At 36.1% G+C, this 25897-nt stretch overlaps 1 long non-coding RNA gene across 1 annotated transcript in view; it reads right to left on the bottom strand.

Annotated features, from left to right (window-relative positions):
- Nucleotides 1-25897, bottom strand: part of LOC130683189 (uncharacterized) — a 94184-nt gene that overhangs the window by 25032 nt on the left and 43255 nt on the right. The window lies entirely within an intron of this gene.

Here is a 25897-nt window from a genome sequence, read left to right on the forward strand (position 1 = left end):
AGAAATTAAAATAACAAGAAACAAAGTATAGATTTACCAATGTAATAAAGTCTATATGTGGTAATATTTTGAGTAGAGGATAAAGAAACAGGAAAACCATTTTTGACTAATCTTTGGCTTTCTTTGATGACTATAATTTTAGCTTTACTTTTAAATTAATAGATCAATGTTAGTCTGACCTAGAGAAGACAGTCACCTCCAAAATTTGGGGAATTTCCCAGAATTGGCAGGGTAGTGGACAGAGTATGTGCTAGAACAATGGCTTTTCAATCAGGGACAAACATGCCATTTGGCAAGTTGTGGAGACGTTTTTGGTCGTCACAACTCTGGGCAGCTGCTAAAGGCATCTAGTAGGTGGAAGCCAAGGATGCTGCGAAGCATTCAACAATACAAAGAACTATTCCTCACAACAAAAATTATGCAGCCCCAGTGTGGATATTATTACTGTTGAGAAACTCTGTGCCAGGTAGTTCTCTTGAAATAGAGCACAGTCAAGACATAATTTCATTTGGAAATTAATGGTTGTAGAAAAATAGTTTCAAAATATGTTTTATAATCTAATGAATATATGCTTATATATTTGTTATAAATAGTTATTTAAATATATACACACACACACATATATATATGTATATATTTGTTGGTGGTGGTCACTTGTTTAAACAGAGTTTATACATTTAGGGATAAGGGAGTATAACACAGTCCAGAGAGCTGAGAATAGAGAATAAACAGAAAAAAAATAAATAAAGCAAAAAATAATAAGGGGAAAGTAAGAACACACATATTAGGTAAGAGAAAGGACAAATAGAAAACAAGCAAATTTTTAAAAATAATCAACAAGCTGGATATTTGAAAAGACCTGTGAAATATACAATATACCAGCAGACTCATGACAGTTTTTAAATAATGGAAAGAAAATAGAGAAAAAAAAAAAGCTAAGTTAGGAATAAAAGAATAGGTCCACAGATACAGAAGAAATTAAAACTTATAAGTAAATACTATAAAAAACTGTAACAATCATACCAGCCAGGTAAATGTTTGTATAACATGAATTAAATGCATAATCAAATATAAAACAATGTTATGCACAGCTTCAGAAAAATGATTATCTCTAGGGAACAAGAGAGGGGAAAGATGGAGTTGGGACTATAGCTCCTTGCACAGTATTTTATTTTTATTTTTAAAAATAGGATATGAGCAAATTCAGTAGAATGTTAACATCTATTAAATCTGGGTGGTCAGTATTTTGGTGTCTGTTATCTCATGTTCTGACCTTTTCAGAATATATGAAATGGTTCATAATTCAAAATAAAGAGAAAAATTTTTAAAAAGCTCTTGTCATAGAATTTGGCAAAGCTCTTTTAAACAGCTAAGTAAATTAAATTTGCTGATTTTCTCAGGCCTATTTCCCAAATAATTCAAATGGATTTATCAGTGCTGATTTCTATTTTTATATAAAAAGATATTCCCCCCTGATTTCACTTTGGTAAGTTGTAGGAGTAGGTTACGCATTTTCTGGGAATAGTCAGATACAATAAGTGCCACAGATTCAACTTCTGAATCCCACTCAAGATAGCTGGAGCATTTGATCTTAATGATTATCAGACCACCAAAACCAGAGGCATGAGCCAAGCTCTTAGGCCATGTCAATTACCATTAGCGCTGCTCCTCCTCTGATTAGCTCATTTCTGCCAAGTCCGCCCTCACAATAGCTCAGGCAACACATTTTGTATGGACTCAAGAGAGTTGTCTACCGCACTTGTCTTGTCTGCCAACCACAAGTTTAATCACTGAACTCTTTACTACCATCCTCAACACCTCTCAGTGCAACAGCTAACTTAGGTATGTACCCTGTAACCACTTCCCTTCTCTTCCCACTCTAGGTCCAGTCTGCCTTTGGGGAAACTACCCAAGTAAGAACACATATTAGGTAAGAAAAAAAGACAATTCTTCTTGAAATTTTATATGGTAGCCTACTCATTGCTTCTCTGTCTTGAGGAATTTCAGTCAACTTCCGGCAGACCACATACTTTTTCCTTCCCTTTTACCTTTAGCTTTCATCTCCTTCCTCCCAGGAACTATTCTGTTTAACTAACACCAAATGAGCCTACACTCTCCCCAAAGAGAAGTCTGGGTTGGAATCATGATGTGCATTCAACTTTCATTTTTATTTCTGACTGCAAAAGATGTTAATTGCTCCTTAGGGTAAAAAGCTCAGAATTCATTGCATAAAACTTGGCTTCCTTCTTGTGAAATCTCAGAGAAAGACACAGTACCCCTTAAACCAGTTTCTACAGCAGCTTGAACAGACATCTCAATCAATAATTCTACCATATTTTAAATAAACATCACACAATCCCACTCTTTTATATGTAATTTCTGCCAATTGTCCAGATATAAAACCAAATGCATTTAGAGGACAGCTGTCTGTTACAGACACTGCACGTTTTGGTTAGGGAGTTCTTCGTACCCTTTGGTTTCTTCAAACACCTGGTTGGGTGCCAGGAATGTCAACGTACAAATGATCTACCTTCAGTTTGCCAATTCATTTTAGCACACCTTGTGCTTTTAGCATTATTTGTTCTCTTACCTCTGACCTGGCTCTGTCAAAAGACAATTTCAGAGCAGGAAAATCCCTAAGGTCTGCCTCAGGGATGACTGAAGCCAAGAATTAATTGAGTCTTTCTGCTATCTCCTTTCTCATTTTTTTGATGGACATTTTGCGCTATATCCCTCTCACTGTTTCTGGATATCTTCCACCCTCTGATTTATTTAAAGAACTGCATATTATGGGCTCTGTTGTTGCTTGCAGAAAGCTCTTAAAATCTTTTTGCAGAGGGTCTACTTACTTTGGTGTTTGCATCTGACTGTCCATGTTTCTTGGGTTCCCTTATTCTTCTCTTGGGCAGGCTTTTTGCTTTTTAAAAGATGTTTTCCCCCCAGAATAGCCTCTTGCATATTTATTGCCGGGAAAGCAGGTAACATTTTGTTTGAATGTCTGAGCTTTAGATAAATGGCACAAATCTTTCTTGGCCTTCTAACTTCTATTAGATAATTGGTATTTTTAGAGGTCACCAGGCTTTCTGTAGGTATTTGGAAAAAAAAATATATATATATATATATTTTTATTCCCAAACTAATGTGTTAAGTTTTGTTATAGTTCTTTATTCTAAAATTGAGTAAGCCACTGATTTTTTCTTTTTTTTTCCCTCTCTAAAATATTGAACTCATTGTCTTTTGTGATCACTTCTGAAAATATACCATAGCACTTCCTGAACTAGCTCCTAGTCACCGCTCAGAACCCAATCTAGTAGATATGCCAGTTAGTTATTGCTATGCTGCAAGCCAGCTCCAAACTGGGGGCTTCAAACCATCAGCATCTATTATTGTTCACAGGTTGCAGGGTCAGGTGAGCAGGGATTCTGGACTTGGTGGCACTTAACCATGCATTTGTGGTTAGCTGAGGAGGCATCTCTAGGCTGGATTCTTTCATGTATTTGAGGGTCAGCTGGCTGTCAGCTGGTCTGGGATAATCTCTCTGGGATGACTGGACTTTACCATCATGGCCTCCCATTCTCAAACAGGCTGGTCCTAGCTTATGTAAGTAGTGGCAGAATTGTCTAGACTCAAAAGACTGTCGTATTGCCACTTCAGCCACATTCTACTGGTCAAAGCAAATCATAACTCCAGCCAAGATTTTGTGGATAGGTTAAGTCTCCAGTTCCTGAAGGAGGAGCTGCAAAGTCATGTTTTGTAAGGTGTAGATACAGGGAAGGGATGAATTGAGGCCATTCTTATCTGCAATCTGTCTGCTACAGTCTATTTCCTTTAATTCTTATTTCTAAACATCAAAGTAAACCAATTTATGGGTACCTACTATGAGCAAAACATCTTTTTAATCACTGATAGGACCTTGTTCTGAAGAAATTCAAGATCTTAAAAAGATACAAGGTGAAAATTAAGGACTATAGCAATCTTGATTCATGAGTAGGCTATCATATAAAATTTCCTTTTCCAAGTTGATTACTTAAAATCTGGAATGCATTTTCCCATAGAAATATAAATGCTAATTTGGAATGCAGACAAAGTCATTTTTAAGCCACAATTTATGGTATACAATGTAGGTCCCAATCATACCATAAATATTATGGGAAATAATTACTTTTGTGAGAGGTTTATATTTAAACATTTATACCTTTATTAGTGCTGAGGAACCACTGGTTAAGTTTCTCTCCAGTATCCTTCCCACTCCCTAATTTGGTGATACAGTCAGAAAATGACTCACTCCAAAGGTAGAATAATTGCATTGCACACCTTTATATGCTAAGCACTTTTACATGTATTATCTACTTCATTTTTACAATAGCTCACTGAAGACAACATTAGTATACCAGTTTTTATAGTTGAGAAAATTAAGAACTGGTGATGACCTATAATTTGCTCAAGGAAATAATTGTTACATGTACTCATTAGTTGCAAAGATCTTGCTTTTCTCACTATGCTACTCCACCCTGCTAAAAACAAGTGATGTCACATACAGTATCCGAAAGGAAGTGAAACTCACAGACTAAAAGAGAAGCTATCTGCCACATGCAAATATCACTGTTTCAGAGATGGCTTGTAAAGGCGCCACTAATATGGCCATTTTGTCTCCCAAGTCTTTGTTGGAAGATGGTGTGCTTTCCTAAATGGAATTAAGGGATCACTGAGTCAGTGTAAACAGTGCCTAGCTTTATCTATTGTGTATCAACCAGACTATCAGAGCAATTGATGTAAACATGGAAGGAATGTTGTTAGTAAGGAGGTTTGAAAAAAAAAGGAGTTGGACAATAAGAATCTGCAAAGGGATGATCAATTTTAAAAAACATTGAGTCTAATGAATGTGAGTTTTCTGGTTACTGCAGAATGAAAAAAACTGATCAAAGTTTTACATGGAGAAATGAACTTCTTTTAAATTCATAAATTCCTTTTTAGAACCCAATATTCTTTCTTAGAATACTTGGTCAGCTTTTATAAGAAATTTTATTAAACCTGTTTTGGTTTTCAAGTTACCTTGGGAAGGAAGAGCCCCGGCTGGTTAGTATTCTAAATCCTGAAACCCTCTCTCAGACCTAAATATCCAGTTTCCTGTGTGTTTTATTGCCATGTCTTAAAAATCCTTGTCTAATCAACGTACAGATTGTAAAATTTTGTTTCTTTCTAAGGTCACTTATTTGAACTTGGAATGGATTTGTTTTTGTTACAACAATATTATAAGAGTCACAGATTTTAGTATCTATGAGAGAACAGGTAGGTTATGTAAGTAAGTGAGGCAGGGCCAAGTGTTGGACAACAGTGATCGGGACAGTAGTAAATAGGAGAGTACAGGTCGTCACAGAAGGCACTCTAATGTGCCAACACGCCACCTTGATTATTAATGCCATGTGATTTGTAGAGTAGCACAAAACTCCCTCCCACTCTTCAGTCACTGTAAAATACAACACTTTACTGCATCTTTAATGCCCTAGAGGTTCTAGTCTTGAAACGCTGAACTTCATACCCCAAACTAAAATTATATTGACAAAATATTGTCCACTCAAAGTTTATGCCTGAGCAGCTCTCCCATCTCTTACACATTAGGTGCATTAAACCTATACATCAATTTGGGGAGAATTTATATTTTTACTATGTTGAGTCCTTTAATCTATGAATATGGTATGTCTTCATTTATTTAGGTATTTTGATTTCTTTCATCAGAATTTTGTGTTTTTAACATACAAATCCTGAATATGTTTTGTTAACTAAGAATGGTAAAAGCAGACATCCTTGCCTAGTTCCTGACCTAATGGGGAAAGCATTCAGTCTAATATTATTAAGTGTAATATTAGCTGTAGCATTTTTGTAGATGTGCTTTATCAAGATCCCCCTCTATTTCCATGTTTTCAGAGTTTTTATCATGAATAAATGTTAAATTTTGTCAAACACTTTTCATTCATCAGTTGATACAATCATTTGATATTTCTTTTTAGTCTCTTAATATAGTGGATGACATTGAATGATCTTCAAATACTGAACCAGCCTTGCATCCCTGAAATAAATTCTACTTGGTCATGGTGCATAAATCTTTTATATGTTGCTGAATTCCATTTGCTAAAGATTTTTGTGTCTATAGCCATGAGGGCTATTAGTCTACACATTGTCTGTTATTGTTATTGTCTGGTATCAGGGTAATACTACCTTCATGACATGAATTGGGACATACACCCTTCTCTTTTATTTCTAGAGATGTGTCTTAGTCCATTTGGGTGGCTATAATAAAATACCACAGACTGGGTAGTCTATAAACAACAGAAATTTACTTCCCACAGCTCTAGAGACCAGAAGTCTAAGATCAGAGTGCTAGCATGGTTGAGTCAGGGAGCACTCTTTTGGCAGCAGACTTCTCACTGTATTCTCACACAGCAGAACTGGCTAGGGAGCTCTTTGTGGTCTCTTACAAGAGCAGTAACACCCTCAAGACCTAATCACCTCCCAAACGCCCAATCTCCTGACACTGTCACATTGGGCATTAGGATTCCAACCATGAATTATGGGGGGAACACAAACACACAGATGATAGCAGGGAGACTTTGTAGAATTGGTGTTTATTCTTCTAACATTTGGTGGAGTTCTCCAGTGAAAGCACTTGGACTTAGAGATTTCTACTTGGGAAAATTTCTTAATTATTGGTTCAATATTCATCATAGTTATAGGACTCTTTGAATTATCTATTTCATTTTAGGTGAGTTTTGGCAACTTGTAATTTCCAAGGAATTGGTATATTGTATCTAAATTGTCAAATTTAAATAAATTGCCGAATTTCTGTGTGTAGGTTTGTTTGTAGTATTCCCTTTGATGTCTACAGTGTCTGTAAATGAAACCTCTGCTTAATTTCTGATATTGGTTATTTGTATCCCCTCTTTTCTTTGTTAGTCTTTCTAGAAGTTTGCTAATTCTCAAATAATCAGTTCTTTGTTTCAGTCTTTTTCTCTGTTGTTTTTGTTTTCAATTTCATGGATTCTGCTCTTAACTTTATTATTCTTCTGCTTGCTTTGGGGTTATTTTGCTTTTCTTTTTAAATTTCTGTTTGTATTTTTGGATTCTTCAGTTGGAAATCTAGCTCATTAGTATGAGACTTTTCCTTTTCTCTAATGTATGCTTTTAGTGCTATAAATTCCTTTGTTAGGACTGCTTTACTTTACATGTGTCTCATGAATTTTCATATGCTGTTATGTTAATTTTCATTCCATTAAATGTTTTTTTTTTTTTTTTAATTTCCCTTAAGATGCCTCTTTGGCCTATGGACTGTTTACACATGTGTCATTCAGTTTCTAGGTGTTTGGAGATTTGGGGGAATCTTTTTAATACTGGTTTATTATTAATGTCTAGGTTGATTCCATTATAGTCAGAGAACACATGCCCTATGATTTAAATTTACAAAAATGTGTTGAGATTTATTTTATGTCCCAGGATATGGTCTATCTTAATAATTGTTCTGTGAGCACTTGAAAGGAGTGGGTATTCTGCTGTTTTTGAGTGGCATGTTCTATCAATGTCAATTTGATGCTGTTGGTTGATGATATTGTTGAGTTCTTCTATATCTTTGCTGATTTTCTGCATATTTGTTCTCTTGATTGTTAAGAGAGCAGTACTGATGTTCCCAAACATAACTTTGAATTTTTCTGTCAGTTTTCATTTCACATACTTTGCAGCCCTGTTATTTGGTGCATATTCACTTAGAATTTCCATGTTTTCTTGGGTGATTGACCCATTTATCATTATAATTTCCCTCTTTGTCTTTTGTAATTTGCTCTAATGATAATTTTATCTTATATCAATATAATCACTCTTGCTTTCCTTTAATGTTTTCATTGTGTGTCTTTCCATTCTTTTACTTTTAACTTGACTATATTGTTATACTGACTTTTTTCACAGACAGCAAATAATTGGTTAATGTTTTAGTACACTTTACCAATTGTTCTTGTAAGTGGTGTATTAAGACCATTTTCATGTAATAAGATTATTGATATTTTAGGTTACAAGTCTGCATTTTTTGTTTGTTTTCTACTTGTAACCTTTGTGTTTTATTTCTCTATTTTCTTTTTCCAGGCTTCTTGTGGGTCAAATTTTTTAGAATTCCAATTTTGATATATTTATAGTGTTTTTGAATGTATCTCTTTTTATGTCTTTTTTGGTTGCTCAATTTATTACATTATTGAGAGGATTAAAGATGGCGGCATGACAGGTGAGACAGAGACCTTCTCCTAAAACTGCATATAATATGAAAATATAATTAATACAACTAATCCTGAAAGAGAAACAGGAAAGACGGCTGCACAAGACTGCATATGCCTGGAGAAAAGAACAGACCTCATGGAACAGGGTAATGTACCAAAAACGTGGCCCGGCAGGACCCAAGCCCTTCCCCCCAACCCAGTTCACTGATGGGGGGGAAGAGAAATGGAGCAGGGAGGGAGTGGAGGCCTGGGAATGCTGAACACCTAGCTCTGAAGATCTGCTCTGAGAGAACAAACCTACATTGCATGGTGCTCTGGTGATTGGGGGGTTGGAAAGCTAAGACAGCCAGAATACCTGGAGAGAATGAGATTTCAGCTGCTTGTGGAAAACAGGGATCCATATTTGACTTCTCTGGGACAAAAGAAAGGTGGGCAGTCTGAGAGACATCCTAACAGTTAGAGGTCTGGTAAAGGGGCAAAGATTGCACAGAACTTACTGCTCAGGAGAAAGGACAGGTAGACAAAATTGTCTGAGTGCACTCTGCCCAGCAGGTTGGGAACTTTCACAATGTTCAGGCGCTCCAGTGCCCTGGCTGGCTATGCAGCTCCAAGGCCCCCCACTGTGATACACAGCCTGCTACACCATCCACCCAGCCAGGCTGCAACTGGCTCAAAAACTGGCAAACCCTGCCCTGGCATCAGGCCAGCCAGAGGAAAGCCCCACCTATAGCAGCTACAAACGCAAAGCATAGAGGCTTATACCTGTGTGCTTGGCCCACTGGTTCTGGCAGTGGAGACAGGCATAGCAGCTGCAAAGCAGGAAACAGCTCTTTCCTCCCCTCAGGCACCAAAACCACTCCCCTGCAACCCCCAACATTGCTCCAGGGGCTGAGCAGCTCCAGAGAGCAGAGCTTCTGGGCACCAGAGCACACCACATACAAATATGAAACATCAAAAGAACCTGGTTCAATGTAAAATCATACATATACCAGACAAAGAGTGAAATGAAACTGATCTCATGAATCTTCCTAAAAGAGATTTCAAAATAAAAGTCATAAAAATGATCATGGAGGTACAGAAAAATATTCAACAACTCAGGAGTGAATTCTGTTTGGAAATTCAATCATTACAGAACACAATATCAGAAATGAAACATACAATGGAAGGCTTTAAAAGCAAATAAGATACAGTGGAGGAGAGGATAAATGAAATAGAAATGAGAAAAGAGGAATACAAAGAAGCTGAGGCACAGAGAGAAAAGATCTCTAAGAATGAAAGAATATTGAGAGAATGGTGTGACCAATCCAAATGGAACAAAACTTGTATTATAGGGATACCAGAAGAAGAGAAAGAATGAGTCTTTGAGGAGGTAATTGCTGAAAACCTACCCAGTCTGTGGAAGGAGATAGTCTCTCAGGCCATGGAGGTGCACCGATCTCCCAACACAAGGGACCCAAGGAAGACAACACCAAGACGTATAATAATTTAAATGACAAAGATCAAGGATAAAGACAGACTAATAAAAGTAGCCAAAGAGAGAAGTAAGATCACATACAAAGGAAAGCCCATCAGGCTATCATCAGACTTTTCGGCAGAACCTATACAGGCCAGAAGAGAGTGGCATGATATATTTAATGCAATGAAGCAAAAGGGCCTCAAACCAAGAATACTCTACTCGGAAATATTATTTTTTAAATTTGAGGGAGGGATTAAACAATTTCCAGATAAGCAAAAGCTGAGGGAATTTCCCTCCCACAAATCATCTCTACAGTCTATTTTGGAGGGACTGCTATAGATGGAAGAATTCCTAAGGTTTAATAGCTCTTATCAGAGGTAATAAAACCACAGTAAAGAAAGTAGAATAGTTAATTACTAAGCAAATGCAAAATTAAATCAACTACCCCCAAAGTCAGTCAAGGGATAGACAAAGAGTACAGAATATGATACCTAATATATAAAGAATGGAGGAGGAACAAAAAGGAGGAGAAAAAAAGAACCTTTGGATTGTGTTTGTAACAGCATACTAAGTGAGTTAAATTAAACTCTTAGGTAGTAAGGAAGTTAACCTTGAATCTTGGTAACCATAAATCTAAAGCTGGCAATGGCAATAAGTATATACCTATTGATAATCATCCTAAATATAAATGGTCTGAATGCACCAATCAAAAGACATAGAGTCACTGAATGGATAAAAAAATAAGACCAATCTATATGCTGCCTACAAGAGACTCACTTTAAATCCAAAGACATGCACAGACTAAAAGTGAAGGGATTTTAAAAGGTATTTTATGCAACTAATGGGGAGAAAAAAGCAGGTGTTGCAGTACTTGTATTGGACAAAATTGACTTCAAAACAAAGAAAGTCACAAGAGACAAAGAAGGGCATTACATAGTGATATAAGGGTCAATCCAATAAGAAGATATAACCATTATAAATATCTATGCACCCAACACAGGAGCACCTACATATGTGAAACAAATACTAACAGAATTTAAAGGGGAAATAAAATGCATTGTATTCATTCTAGGAGAATTCAACACTCCACTCACTCCAAAGGACAGATCAACAAGACAGAAAATAAGTAAGGAGACAGAGGCACTGAACAACACATTAGAAGAGATGGACCTAACAGGTATCTACAGAACTCTATACCCAAAAGCAGCAGAATACACATTCTTCTCAAGTGCACATGGAACATTTTCAAGAATAGATCATATACTAGGACACAAAAAAGAGCCCTGATAAATTAAAAAGATGAAATTGTACCAACCAGTTTCTCAGACCACAAAGGGATGAAACTAGAAATAAATTATGCAAAGAAAAAGAAAAATCCCCAAAACACATGGAGTCATGACAACATGATCCTAAATAGCCAATGGATCAATGATCAAATAAAAACAGAGATCAAGCAATATATGGAGACAAATGACAACAATAATTCAACACTGCAAAATCTGTTGGATGCAGTGAAGGCTGTGCTAAGAGGGAAGTATATTGCAATACAGGCCTACCTCAAGAAAGAAGAACAATCCCATATGAACAGACTAAACTCACAATTAATAAAACTAGAAAAAGAAGAACAAATGAGGCCCAAAGTCAGTAGAGGGAGGGACATAATAAAGATTAGAGTACAAATGAATAAAATCAAGAAGAATAAAACAATAGAAAAAATCAATGAAAGCAAGAGCTGGTTCTTCGAGAAAATAAACAAATAGATAAATCGCTAGCCAGACTTATCAAAAGAGAGTCTAAACACATAAGCAAAATCAGAAATGAGAAAGGAAAAAATCACTACAGACACCACAGAAATACAAAGAATTATTAGAGAATACTATGAAAAATTATATGCTAACATACTGGATAACCTAGAAGAAATAGACAACTTTCTAGAAAAATACAAACTTCCAAGGCTGACACAGAAAGAAACAGAAAATCTGAACAGACCAATTACCAGCAATGGAATTGAACTGGTAATCAAGAAACTACCTAAGAACAAAACCCTGGACAAGATGGCTTCACTACTGAATTTTATCAAACATTTAGTGAAGACCTACTACCCATCCTCCTTAAAGTTTTCCAAAAAATAGAAGAGGAGGGAATACTTCCAAACCCACAACCAAAATCATACTTAATAGTGAGAAGCTAAAAGCCTTTCCTTTAAGGTCAGGAACAAGACAAAGATGCCCACTCTCTTCACTTTTATTCAACATAGTTCTGGAGATCCTCACCACAGAAATTAGCCAATAGAAGAAAATAAAGGGCATCCAAATTGATAAGAAAGAAGTTAAACTGTCACTGTTTGCAGGTGACACAATATTATACATAAAAATCCTTAAAGAATCCACACTAAAACTACTAGATCTAATATCTGAATTCAGCAAAGTTGCAGGATACAAAATTAATAAACTTCCAAGTTTATTAATCTGTTGCATTCCTATACACTAATAATGAACTAGCAGAAAGAGAAATCAGAAAAATAATTCCATTCACAATTGCATCAAAAAGAATAAAATACTTAGGAATAAACATAACCAAGGAAATGAAAGACCTATATTTTGAAAACTACAAGACATTCATGAGAGAAGTTAAAGAAAATACCAATAAATGGAAACACATCCCATTCTAATGAATAGGAAGAATTAATACTGTTAAAATGGCCATCCTGCTTAAAGCAATCTACAGATTCAATTCAATCCCTATCAAAATACCAACACCATTCTTCAATCAACTAGAGCAAATCGTCCTAAAATTTATATGGAACCACAAAAGACCCCGAATAGCCAAAGAAATCCTGAGAAAGAAGAATAAAGCAGGGGGAATTATGCTCCCCAACTTCAAGCTCTACCACAAAGCCACAGTAATCAAGACAATTTGGTACTGGCACAAGAACAGAACAATAGACTAATGGAACAGACTGGAGAGCCTTGATATAAACCCAAGCATATATGGTCCATTAATATAAGATAAAGGAGCCATGGACATACAATAGGGCAATGACAGCCTCTACAATGGGGAAATTACAGCCTCTTCAACAGCTGTTGTTGGCAAAACTGGACAGCTACATGCAAGAGAATGAAACTGGATTATTGTTTAACCCCATACACAAAAATAAACTCGAAATGGATCAAAGACTTGAATGTATATCATGAAACCATAAAACCTTTATAAGACAACATAGGCAAAAATCTCCTGAATATAAACATGAGCATCTTCTTCCTGAAAACATCTCCTCAAGGAAGGGAAACAAAAACGAAAATGCACACATGGGACTACATCAAACTAAAAAGCTTCTGTATGGCAAAGGACACCATCAACAGAACAAAAAGGCATCCTACACTATGGGAGAATGTATTTGTAAATGACATATCCGACAAGGGCTTATCATCCAGAATATATGAAAAACTCACACGTCTCAACACCCAAAAAGCAAATAACCCGATTAAAAAATGGGTGGAGTATATGAAGAGACAATTCTCCAAAGAAGAAGTTCAGATGGCAAACAGGCACATGAAAAGACGCTCCACATCACTAATCATCCGGGAAATGCAAATTAAAACCACAATGAGATATCACCTCATACCAGTTAGGATGGCCAGCATCGAAAAGACTAAGAACAAATGCTGGCAAGGATGCGGAGAAAGGGAAACTCTCCTACACTGCTGGTGGGAATGTAAGGTAGTTCAACCATTGTGGAAAGCCATATGGAGGTTCCTCAAAAAACGAAAAATAGAAATACCATTTGACCCAGGAATTCCACTTCTAGAAATTTACCCTAAGAATTTAAGAGCCCTGTTTGAAAAAGACATTTGCACCCCTATGTTTATTGCAGCACTATTTACAATAGGCAATATATGAAAGCAATGTAAGTGTCCATCAGTAGATGAATGGATAAAAAAGGGGTGGTGCATGTATACGCAATAGAATATTATTCCGCCATAAGAAAGAAACAAATCCTACCATTTGCAACAACATGGATGGAGCTGGAGGATATTATCCTCAGTGAAATTAGCCAGGCAGAGAAAGACAAGTGCCAAATGATTTCCTTCATTTGTGGAATATAACAAAGAAGCAAAACTGAAGGAACAAAACAGCAGCAGACTCACAGACTCCAAGAAGAAACTAGCCATTATCAAAGGGGTGTGGGTGGGTGGGTGGTGAGGGAGGGAGAAGGGGATTGAGGGGTATTATGTTTAGTAGTACACATGGTGTGGGGGGGTCACAGGAAAGAGAGTGTAGCACAGAGAAGGCAAACAGTGAATCTGTGGCATCTTACTACACGAATGGACAGTGACTGCAATGGGGTATGGGTGGGGACTTGATAATATGGATGAATGTAGTAACCACATTGTTTTTCATGTGAAACATTCATAAGAGTGTATATCAATAATACCTTAATAAAAATATATATTTATTACATTATTAACTTACAGTCTACTAGTCACTATTTTACCATTTCAACTGAAATACAGAAACCTTACCTCTCTTTACCCTCCAGTAACTTTAATATAATTGTCTTAAATATTTCCTTTATATACATTTAGAACAATGACAATGTTATATATTTTGCTTCAACTACAAAACATAATTTAGAAAACTCAGTAAGAAAAAGGAAGTCTATTGTATTTACTCATATGTTGTCATGTATTTTTTTCCTTCCTAATATTCCAAGATAACTTTTTTATCATTTGCTTTTTGTTTAGAGAAATTCCTTTTCTTTTAGGATAGGTCTGCTGGTAAAAAATTCTCTTACTTGTCCTTCATCCCAGAATGTACTGAATTTCTCCTCCTTTTCTTAAGGATATTTTCACTGGATATAAAATTATGAATTGACCTTTTTTTCCTTTTTTAGATTTGAAAAATTCCATATCACTTCGTCTGGCTTATGTGGCATCTGATAGAAATCCACTGTCATTCAAAGAGGTTTTCCTCTATAGATAAAGTACCATTTCTCTCACACTGCTTTTAAGATTTTGTTCTTTGCTTTTAGTTTTCCTAAATTTGACTCTATTGTGTGTTTGCATGGATCTCTCTGGGTTTGTCATTTTGGGGATTTACTCTGTTTCTTGAATTCATAGGCTCATGTCATTTGCTATATTTGTAAATTTTAAGCTCTTAGTCTTCAAGTCCTGCTCTTTCTTTTCTCCATGCAGGACTGACATCTAACTTCTAAATGTTAGATCTTTTGCTATAATTTCACAGGTTCTTGAAGCTGTTTATTTTTATTTTTTAATATGATATTTTATCTGTTGTTCAGGTTGTATAACTTCCATTGTTCTATGTTCAAGTTCATTGTTTATTCTGTGCCTTCCACTCTGCTGTTGAGTTTCCATCTATGAGTTAGTATTATTTTTTTAAATTTCAGTTAGTGCATCTGTCAGTTCCCCTGGTTCTTTGTATCTATATATCTTCCATTTCTTTGCTGAGGCTTTCAATTTTTCATTTGTTTCATGTGTATTTATAATTGCTCACTGAAGCATTCTTGTCATAGATAATTCTGTCTTCTTAAGGTTTGCAACTATTGATTGTCTTTTTTTCATTTAGTTTAAAACTTCCTGGTGTGTGGTATGGTGCATGATTTTGAATTAAAATGGACATTTTAATATTATGCTTTGAGATTCTAAATATCATTTGAACATATTTTATCTTTACGTTTTATCTCCATCAGCGCTGCCTAATTATTGACAGTTGGATATTCAGGTTCTCTACTTACCTTCTGTTGACACACAATGCAAATGGAGATAGAAGTCCAGGTTTCCAATGTTATCTCCAGTAACACCTCAGGGGAGAGTGTGGGGACTTGTTTCTGCCAAGTGAGGATGAAAGTCCGAACTCCATATTCAGCCTTCTGTAATATCGTTTGAGTGAGGGTGCACTAAGGGTTGGGAGGGAGGTTGTTTTCTCCACCTTGTAGAGTCTTCTTATTTTCATTTTATGTTTCGTATACAGGTTTTGTGTTGTATTTTGTGATAGGAATAGGGAAAAGCTATTCTCCATCTTCCCAGAGGAAGTTTCTTCACCATATTCTTCTAAAGTCATGTTTTATTCTACATATGTGGTTTTAAATGTGGTTTTTATCTTTGTAATAAGTTGATTTTGCACTTCATGTTCTCTCTGAGTTCTGCAAGTCCACTATTCAGTTCTTCTGTTGATCTTGAATCTGCATTTTGAACTTTTTTGTCAATTTTCATTGTAATAAATTATCTTTATCTATCTTTTGATCATGATAGCAATGTACTGTTAAATTTTATTACTTTCTGTCTTTATGTCCAAGTTTTAGAGTCTATTACACATTCTAAAAATTGTAATACCCATAATCCAGGACTACTAACTTGGGAGAGGGAAAAGAAAAAAAAAGGCTTTTCGAAGGCAAAACAACTCCTCTGAATGATGATATGAATTACTACAAGAATAAGTGTAACAGTGGTAAGAATGTATAAGGTGGTAGTGATATCATCAAGTTGGTGGAAAAGGAAGGCCCAGACACACCTTCCTACCATGAAGACACCAATTCCATAACACATAGGCCATTTCCCTTTGGAAGAAATCCAAAAACCAATTAAGAGGCTCCTATATTCCAGGCAAGTGCAAAACAAGCTGTACCATGGCCAGTAGGAAAATTTCTGGCACTCTCTCACTACAGTCCTTCGCCCTGACACAGGACTACATGATCAGACAGAAACTCCCAGTCTCTGGCTTTTTCCTGGGGAGAGAAAGAGAAGACTGGACTGTTCATCCAATGTTCCAACTATTCAGGGGAAGGGAAGGGAAGGGTCGGCCCAAGGGATTAAGTTCTGTATCAGCTGACCCAGAGTGCTGATGGGCCCCAGTATACTCTGTATAACTGGGGGCTACTGAGGACAAAAAAGAGTTAGACAGTATCCTGTTGATTCATAGAAATGAAGAAGTTCAATAGTTATCAGGAGTTAGGGGGAAGAGAGAGATGAATAAGTGGAGCACAGATTTTTAGGGCAGTGGAACTACTGAGTATAATACTATAAGAATGGATACATGTCATTATACATTTGTTGAAACCCATAGACTGTATAACACCAAAAGTAAACCACAAGGTAAACTGCAAACTTTGAATCACTACATGTTAATGTAGGTTCATCAATTATAATAAATGTACCACTCTGGTAGGGGATTTTGATAATGGGGAAGGCTATGCATGACTGAGGACAATAGTAAATCTCTGTACCTTCCCCTGAATTTTGCTGTGACCCTTAAAATGCTCTTAAACTACAGTCTTAAAAAAATGGAGTGATAAATAAAAGCTGAGGGAGGTCACCATTATTAGACCTGTCTTACAAGAAATGCTAAAGGAAATCCTTCAAGTTGACATGTAAAGATGTTAAACAGCAGAACAAAAGCATAGGAAAATATAAAGCTTACTGGCAAAGGTAAATATAGACAAATATATAACACTGTAATAACAGTGCATATGTCACTTCTAATTGTTATAGAAGTTAAAAGATGAAAGTATAAAAATATATTAGAGGATACATAATACAAAAAGATGTAATTTGTGACACCAATAACATAAAGTATGGGGGTGGGAGAAGTACAAGTGTGATTTTTTTGCATGCAATTGAACTTAAGATGTTATCAGCTTAAAATAGACAGTTATAAGATGTTTAATGTAAGTCCCATGGTAACCACAAAGAAAATACCTTTAGAAGATCACAAAAGAAAATGAGAAAGGAATCAAAACATGTCACTACAAAAAAAATCCGTGAAACACAAAAAAGACAGTAAGAGAGGAAAATAAGAACAAAAGAGCTACGTGACAGAAAACAATTAACCAAATGGCAATAGTGTCTTCCTCTATCAATAATTACTTTAAATGTAAACAGATTGACTTCTCCATTCAAAAGACATAAAGTGACTGAACGAGTAAAAAAATGCTATCATATGCTATCTACAGGAGACTCCCTTTAAATTTAAAGACATACATAGACTAAAAGTGAAAGGATGGAAAAAAGATTTGCATTCAAATAGTAACTAAAAGAGTGGTAGCCATTATTACATCAGACAAATTGACGTTAAGTTAAAAATTGTCAAGAGGCAAAAAAGGACATGATATAATGGCAAGAGTCAATTTACGAAGACAAAACAATTATATATATATATGTGTGTGTATATATATATATATATATATATATATATATATATGCATATGCTCAACATTAGAACACCTAAATATATGAAGCAAACACTGATAAAGAAGAAATAGCAGTAAAGAAAAAGATTTCAATATCTCACTTTTAGTAATGGAAAGAACAGAAAACTGATAAGGAAACAGAGTACTTGAACAATATAACTAAACAGACATAACAGATGCATTCAGAAATTTCACCCAACAAAAGTATAATACACATTCTTCTCAAGTGCACACAGGACATTCTCCAAAGTGAAACACAGAACACAAAACTCACCTTAACAAATTTAAGAAGCTTCAAGTCATACCAAATATCTTTTCCAACAAAAATGCAATCAGTTAGAAATCAACAGCAGAAGAAAAACTGAAAAATTCACAAATACATGGATATTAAAAAAATACACGCTTGAAACCAACAGGGAAATTAAAAAATATCTTGAGACAAACAAAATGAAAATATAACATACCAACACAACTTATGGGATGTAGCAAAAACAGTACTAAGAAGGAATTTTATAGTGATAAACACACTAAAAATGAGGAAAGATCTCAAATAAACAATCTAATTCTACACCTCAAAGGGACTAAAAAAAGAATAAACTAAATCTACAGATCACAGGAAAAATTAAATAAGTAAATGGGAGAACATTAAACTAAAAAGCTTATGTATAGCAAAGGAATCAGAGAGTGAAAAGCAGCAGAGTAAAAGGCAATGTAAGGAAGAGGGAAATATTTACAAACCATATCTAATATGGGGTTAATATCCAAAACATAAAAAGAACTCCTTTAAGTCAATAGCAAAAACCAAACAACCTAATTTAAAAATGGACAAAAGATCAAGGGGTTAACATCCAAAATATATAAAGAACTCACATGCCTCAACAACCAAAAAGCAAATAACCTGATTAAAAAATGGGTGGATGATATGAACAGACACTTTTCCAAAGAAGAAATTCAGATGGCCAACAGGCACTTGAAAAGATGCCCACATTGCTAAATATCAGGGAAATGCAAATTAAAACCACAATGAGATATCACTTCACACCAGTTAGGATGGCCAACATCCAAAAGACTAGGAACAACAAATGCTGGCGAGGATGTGGAGAAAGGGGAACCTTCCTACACTGCTGGTGGGAATGTAAGCTAGTTCAACCATTGTGGAAAGCAATATGGAGGTTCCTCAAAAAACTAAAAATAGAAATACTATTTGACCCGGGAATTCCACTCCTAGGAATTTACCCAAAGAATACAGGATCCCAGATTCAAAAAGCATATGCACCCCTATTGCCGGGAGCTAGAGGGGAGGAGAAAATGGAGAGTTGCTCTTCAATGGGTATTAGTTTCATTCATGCAAGATGAGAATGTTCTAGGATCTTCTGTGCAACATTGTGCTCTTAGTTACAATACTGTGCCCTATACTTACAAATTTGTCAAGAGGGAAGAGTTCATGTTATGTGCTTTTTAACACATTTAAAAAAAAAGAATTTGAAAGAACGTCCATGGTAATGATCACCTATGTTAGTATGAAAATAACTTTATTGAGCTAAAGATTGATATAATTCAGAAGCACAGATTTTTTTCCTCAGGGATCTTAGGTTACACTGTTCACATAGAACTCTACAAATAACTTTGCTATTACAATTTTTTTAGGAAAAATATCATTATTAATGTGAATATGACATTACTGACTCCCAGCTTTTCCTTTTCCCATGGCTATACTTATTTTCAAATATGGTATTTGAATTCACAAATGAGGGATTTAGAATGTCCTTCCCGATCACCAACCAACTGTATGGCCCAGGGGAAGTTTCTTAGTCTCCCTGTGCCTCAGTTTCCTCATATGCAGTTAGTTATCCATATTTTATGGGAAAAATTGGACAAACTTAATGAGATTAATCCACATCAATATATTAGAGGAGTGTGTGGCCATGCTAAGCACTCAATAGGTCATACCTACATTTACACTTCCCCCAAAATACAATGCAATTAAACCAGCTTGTTTTGACCTGGCACAGAATACTACTAGAGGGCAGAGTGCATGCAACCAAAGTTGGCCCTTCACTTAGGAAACTTTTGTTTCCAAAAACTGTCTTTAAAAATCAAGAAATACATTATATCACATAAAAACAAATAAGAGATAAGGCAGTTTCAGAGATTTATATAGCAATTCAATGAAGTCAGCAAAGACTTTGTCTGTCGCTGTGTGTGGCTGTGTTTTGTGCATCACCCCTTTATCTTTCTCCTCAGGCTGGTATGAGGAGAATGATCACAAGATAAGTCCAGAAGCAGATGGAGAAGCACACTTGATAGATTTGTGATCCACAGGAGAGAAATAGAGAGAAAGAAAGAGAAAACCTTGTCTCCCAGCATGCAAGTATGTCTTTCTGTTCAGTTTCATGGGGCCATTTTAGGTGAAGGCCACTCTTGGATGACAGAGAAATTCAAATTGACTCATTTATTCCACTCAGGAGTCCCCTGAAACTGGAGAATGGATAACTATCTGAACAAATGTAGGACAGTTAGGAAGAATTGGATAGTCTGACACTCACACTGAGTAAACTCAATTTCCCTAAAAATACACAGCATACAATAAAGCAACCTAGGTACAAAAGATCTAGTTCAGGTCAATATCTTAGAAGGGTCAATTTATCATGTAAGTATTTGAGATTTCATTGACTTTTGGAATTACAGTGTATATATCTCACAAGGATTTTTAAGTTTCTTTCCCCAAATTACATGCTAAGCAATAAATTTAACTATAAATGTGGATCAAATAACTCAATTTTATTTACTAAATTTATTCCTTTCTTTATCTGCTTTTTCTTAGAGCTAACAGTATATCTAGAGTCTAAATATTGGTAGAAAGTATTATAAATTCAGTTTCTAGATTTTGTGTTTTAAACATTATTCCCTTATTAGCAGATTTGGAACTGCACTTACAAGAATTTAACTTTTACAACTAATTTTCTGCATTCTACAAAATATAAAACATATATTTAGAACTAGCTACATAGCCAGTTGGAAGAAAGTGTGAAGGAACAAGAGCGGAGGTGGTTAGCGAATGTCTTTTAGTACATGATTGGACTCTGAGGGTATTTGAATACATTGTGGGTGTACCAGTTAAAAGACTAATTGTTAGCATGAGAGAAGAAATGGAGACAAGTTTAAAAACAAAATGATGAGAATCATTGATTAGTTCTCTTTAATTGTTGCGAAAAGTGTGACTTAGGTACTTAAATCTTATAGTAGTTTTCAGAGAACACACTTATTAAAAGTTCTCAGTAGATATTCTTTACCTATATTTAGTATAAAAGCAGTCACTATTCTTAGCATAATTATTCCATTCTGCTCCATACAATTTCACTGTTCTTGGTCTGAACAGTGACAAACTAATTCTTTCTGCCCAGATTTTCAAGGATTAGCAACTCAGTAGATGACATTTTCCCACAGGCTATACCTCAGAAACCATTGTTCAGAACACAGATTCTGCAGGATTGAGGTACAAGCAAGGTTTAGATTAAAAGTCTTGGTTCGTGGGTAAAAAATGGAGTAAAATTAACCTGTAGACCTCTAAAACTGAATATCACAGGCTCCTTTAGTCTTACCTTTATAATCCCAGGACTTGGATCACTCTCTGAAGTGTGCTGCATGAGTTTACTAGGGCTGGTAACAATGTACCACCAGCTGGGTGGATAAGAAAAACATTTATTGTCTCATAGTTCTAGAGGCAAGAACTCCAAAAGCAAGGTGTCAGCAGGACCATGCCCCTGAAGGTACGAGGCAAAACTTGTTCCAGGGATCTTTCCTGGCTTCTGGTAGCTTCAGGCAATCCTGGCTTCTGGAAGCTTCAGACCACAAATTCTTCTCTCTTATCAGAATACAGAGATAAAAGCCCACCCTAATGATCTCATTTCTACCTGGGTACTTTTATAAAAATTCCCATTTCCAAATAAGGTCACATTCTGAGGTAATAGGGATTAGGACTTCAGCATATCATTTTGGGGGGACAAAATTCAACTTATAACATTTGCTTTCTTGCATTAGTATCAGAGGGAATACCCAGGTGGCATCTGGTATGAGCTGCCAGGGTTACCATTCAGCTGCAATGTGGATGAATGATACTTCTCAAGCTAGAGTTAAGCAATAAACTTGCTAAGTTTGAAGCTATTCCACAACCATGTTACTCTCATTCCTTTCCTCCTTGCTCAAAAACTCCTTCCTATACCAGTAACTTTTGGGACTCAGAGGCCTCACCATACTGACTCCCATGCTGCAAACAACTCTACAAGTTTTGAATTGCAGTTCTCACAGGACCTTGTTCCCATCACTTCAAACTCAACCTTAACCTAAGTACAACTTCCCACAGGGAAATTATGACCTCTCTCAACCTCTGGATGAGGGTGTTTTTACACAATGGAACCTCCAAGATTTGTCCAAAGATGTCTGAGGGCATCTTCCTGAATTGCCAAAGTAATCTCCAGGTGTCTTCAGTTAGAATATTCCAGGATTATTCCATCTCCAATATTTAAAGCAGGTGTTGTCTGAACATTGCATATCTCTGCATCTTTCTACTTAGTTCAGAGCAGGTAGTGACATGAAGAACGTATAAATAGACACAAACTTAAAGGCTCAGAGATCTATCAATGCTTGTGAGGCTTGTCTGAGAACATTTCTTTCCAGCACAGTATATGGACAAAATGATGTACTTGGGGAGGAGAAGTAACTCCTTAGGCAAAAGTCTAAGGCCTTGCAGCTCACTCCTGTGTAAGATAAACCCCAGCAAGGTTGTGCCAATTGCTGCACTATATTCTGTGGATATTTGGGGGACAAGTGTCAGGTCGTGGTTCATGAGCACAGGTGTTTTCTATTTGTGGTGACATCTGCAGAGTAAAGGAGGCATTCAAAGGAAAGAACCAGACTCTTCAACCACCTTCAGTGATGCTGCCATTCGGAAAGGCTTTTCTTGGCATTTTGCCTGTACACAGCCCAGTAATGCTCCCAAGAGGGGCATGCTGAGAACAGAAGATTCCAAATCCAGAACAATCCTGCTCAAGCCCTTGCTTAATTTAGGATGAGGTCAGGGAAGAAGTTAGTGTTCAGGCTTCTTGTAAAATGCAGATGGAACCATGCCTACCAAGGTCACCGCAGCTCAGGATCGGGGGTAATGGAAGATAGTGATAGAAATCCGAGGGTGTAGGAAAAACTCACCATGGTGGTGACAACAGTTTTTTTGCTCTGATTTTTACCCCAGAGATCACAGGAACATTCCTTTGGCAGTAGAGCCCAGGCAACGCTCACCTTCTCCTGGGGGGCGGTGACAGGTCCACAGCAGTCTCCGTTTCCTCCCCCTGCACTGCCAGGGCTGTGACACTCACTCTCCTTGCTGCCAGCACTGGCCTGGTGAGGCGCATGGCCACTCCCATGGAGCCAGGTCCTTTAACAGAGCTGCTGGCAATGCTTCCGATGAAATGGGGAAAGGCTTTGTTTCCACATAAATGATAAATTGTAGTTCTTTCTGGATTTGAAAAAGAGTAGCCTTGATTACCTCATTTTAGAGACTTCCTGTGTCTAAGAATCTAAGATAAACATTTCAAGGATAGATTGGAGACATTTTAATGGTATTACAAAATGTCTTCTGTAGAAACATCCCTCCCAGTCCACAGTCAACCTGTGTCCAAGAGTGAAAACATACAGTTTTTTATTTCTGCCTCTGGGTAAGCTGGCTAACTGGGTTGTTACTCTTTCTGATAAATGGGCATTTTCTCTTTTTAAAAGGCATCTTCATCATGAGTCCTGGGAACATCATTTTGAAATTTTTCTTTAAAATTTCTCATTTATGCTATTTCTCTCCCTTCTGATATCCTAAGTGTACATACTATCTTTATATGGAGCATAAGCCAACATACATGATAAAGTAATTGGTGATAATGATTTTAAAAATTTTAAGCTTTTAAAAATACAGAAATAGTTTCAAACATAGAGAATAACTGCAAGGATAAGAACAATATAAAGAACACCCATATACCTTTTAATCTGGATTCACCAGTTATTGGTCTCTTGCTCTATTTGCTTCATCAATTGCCAGCTAGACAGACAGAATGTATAATATTATTTTCCTGAACCATCTGTGGTTAACTTACATACACTATCACCCTCTATCCTAAATATATCAGTGTAAATTTTTCTGAGAATTATCAAATACAGTTATCTACTTCAGTTAATTTAACATTGATAAATCTAATACATCTAAGATAGATCTAATCTGTCCTCTGTAACTTAATTTTTCAGTTGATCCAGTAATATCCCTCATAGCAGTTTTCACCTCTCCAACACAGAATCTGGTCTCAATTCAGGTACTGTATTTAGTTATCATGTTTCTTTAGTCTCCCTTAATCTGGAATATTTCTAAAGTGTTTCCTTTGTTTGTTACAACTGGCGTTTTTTGAAAAATAGAATCCCTTCCCTCTTTTTTAAATGAAATAATGTTTCCTCTTGCATAGGGTTTGTCTCATGTTTCCTCATCACTAGATTCAGGTTACATATTCTCAGCTGGACTACAACACAGATGATCTCATATCTGGAGATACACAGTGGCATTCTACCTTTCATTGGTGAAATTAACTTTTGGTGAAAAAATTCACCAATGTGCTGCCAGATTTCTTTACTCTACATTCTTTTTTCTCTTGAAAATTATAAGCAGTTTGTGGAGAAATTATTTAAGGTAATGCAAATATCCAGCTCCTCATCAAAATGTAGCAGTCACTAACGTTTATAAAATGCTAGTTTTCCAACGCTAGCACACTTACCAGTTTTACTGGTTGGTTCTCAGTAACCTGTTAGTAGGGCCCCTCCTTTCTTTCCCACTTAATTATGTACTCAACTATTCTTTATTGGTTTGGTCTCATGACTTCTTATTTTTTAATGGTTTATCATTTATTATGGTACTAAACAATATTGATGTGCAAACTGCACCAGATTTGGCCAGAAGGAACCTATTCATCTGGTTCTCTGTCTTTTTTTGGTATGCTCCTCTCACTTTTTTAAGTTCTTTCCTATTTTCTGGAATAACAAGATGTTCTAAGTCATCTTATACCTACCCTGCCCCAGCCCTGTAATCGGCCAATTCTTCAAGGAGGTGGAGTCATATTGGTTATGAATAGTATTAGGGACCAAGATCTGGTCACATGAAATGTCTTTGCTTCTTGTTGCTTTTGGAAGAGAGAGCTAGGAAGAAGTACATGCAGGTATACAGACAAATGCATATACCAGCCTACAAATATATTTATATACATACAAACCTCCATATGTATATGTGCATACTTTCATGTATACATACAAATACATCCACATTTTAGTAATTACGCGGTCGTATCAGCATCTCTAATTCCAATTCATTCCCACAAGGTACTTCATTGCCTTTCCCCATTCCATATTTTTATGACTCTTCTTCCTCAGTAAAAACCTGACTCCTAACAACATCGATGCATTTACTTATTTGCTCATTCATTTGTTCATTTATTCACCTAAAATTATTTTAAAGTTGGTCTACCTATTGCAGAGTGATTTTAATTAGAAAAAATGATAGACCTTGTTCCCCCAGTATATAGCTCCCCTCCTCCCTAACACTTTGACTCTTGTATTTCCATAGTCATAGGAGGTACAACAAGACTGGTTTTATCAAGTTTCAAAACCTATATTCTTCTCCTTAACAATACTGTACTATCTTGGATCTGGATTATTTATTTTGTTACCAGGGAGGAAATTGGGTTGAAGGTGATCACCCTATCTCCTATACCAGGTATGAATATTAATTCTGATCATAACAATGGATATGCAGTCATTGGCAAAGAATCCCATCTTTTTAAGTTCCAGAACACACAGGTCTGAGCTCTAGCAATCAGGAACAGAAATAGTCAAAATTACATAAACATAGACATTGCACTTGAAAATCTGAACTTCAAGCAACTGCAGTCATGGAGAATA

The sequence above is a fragment of the Manis pentadactyla genome, chromosome 3 (assembly GCF_030020395.1).
Source record: "Manis pentadactyla isolate mManPen7 chromosome 3, mManPen7.hap1, whole genome shotgun sequence".
In the NCBI taxonomy this organism is placed as follows: Eukaryota; Metazoa; Chordata; class Mammalia; order Pholidota; family Manidae; genus Manis; species Manis pentadactyla.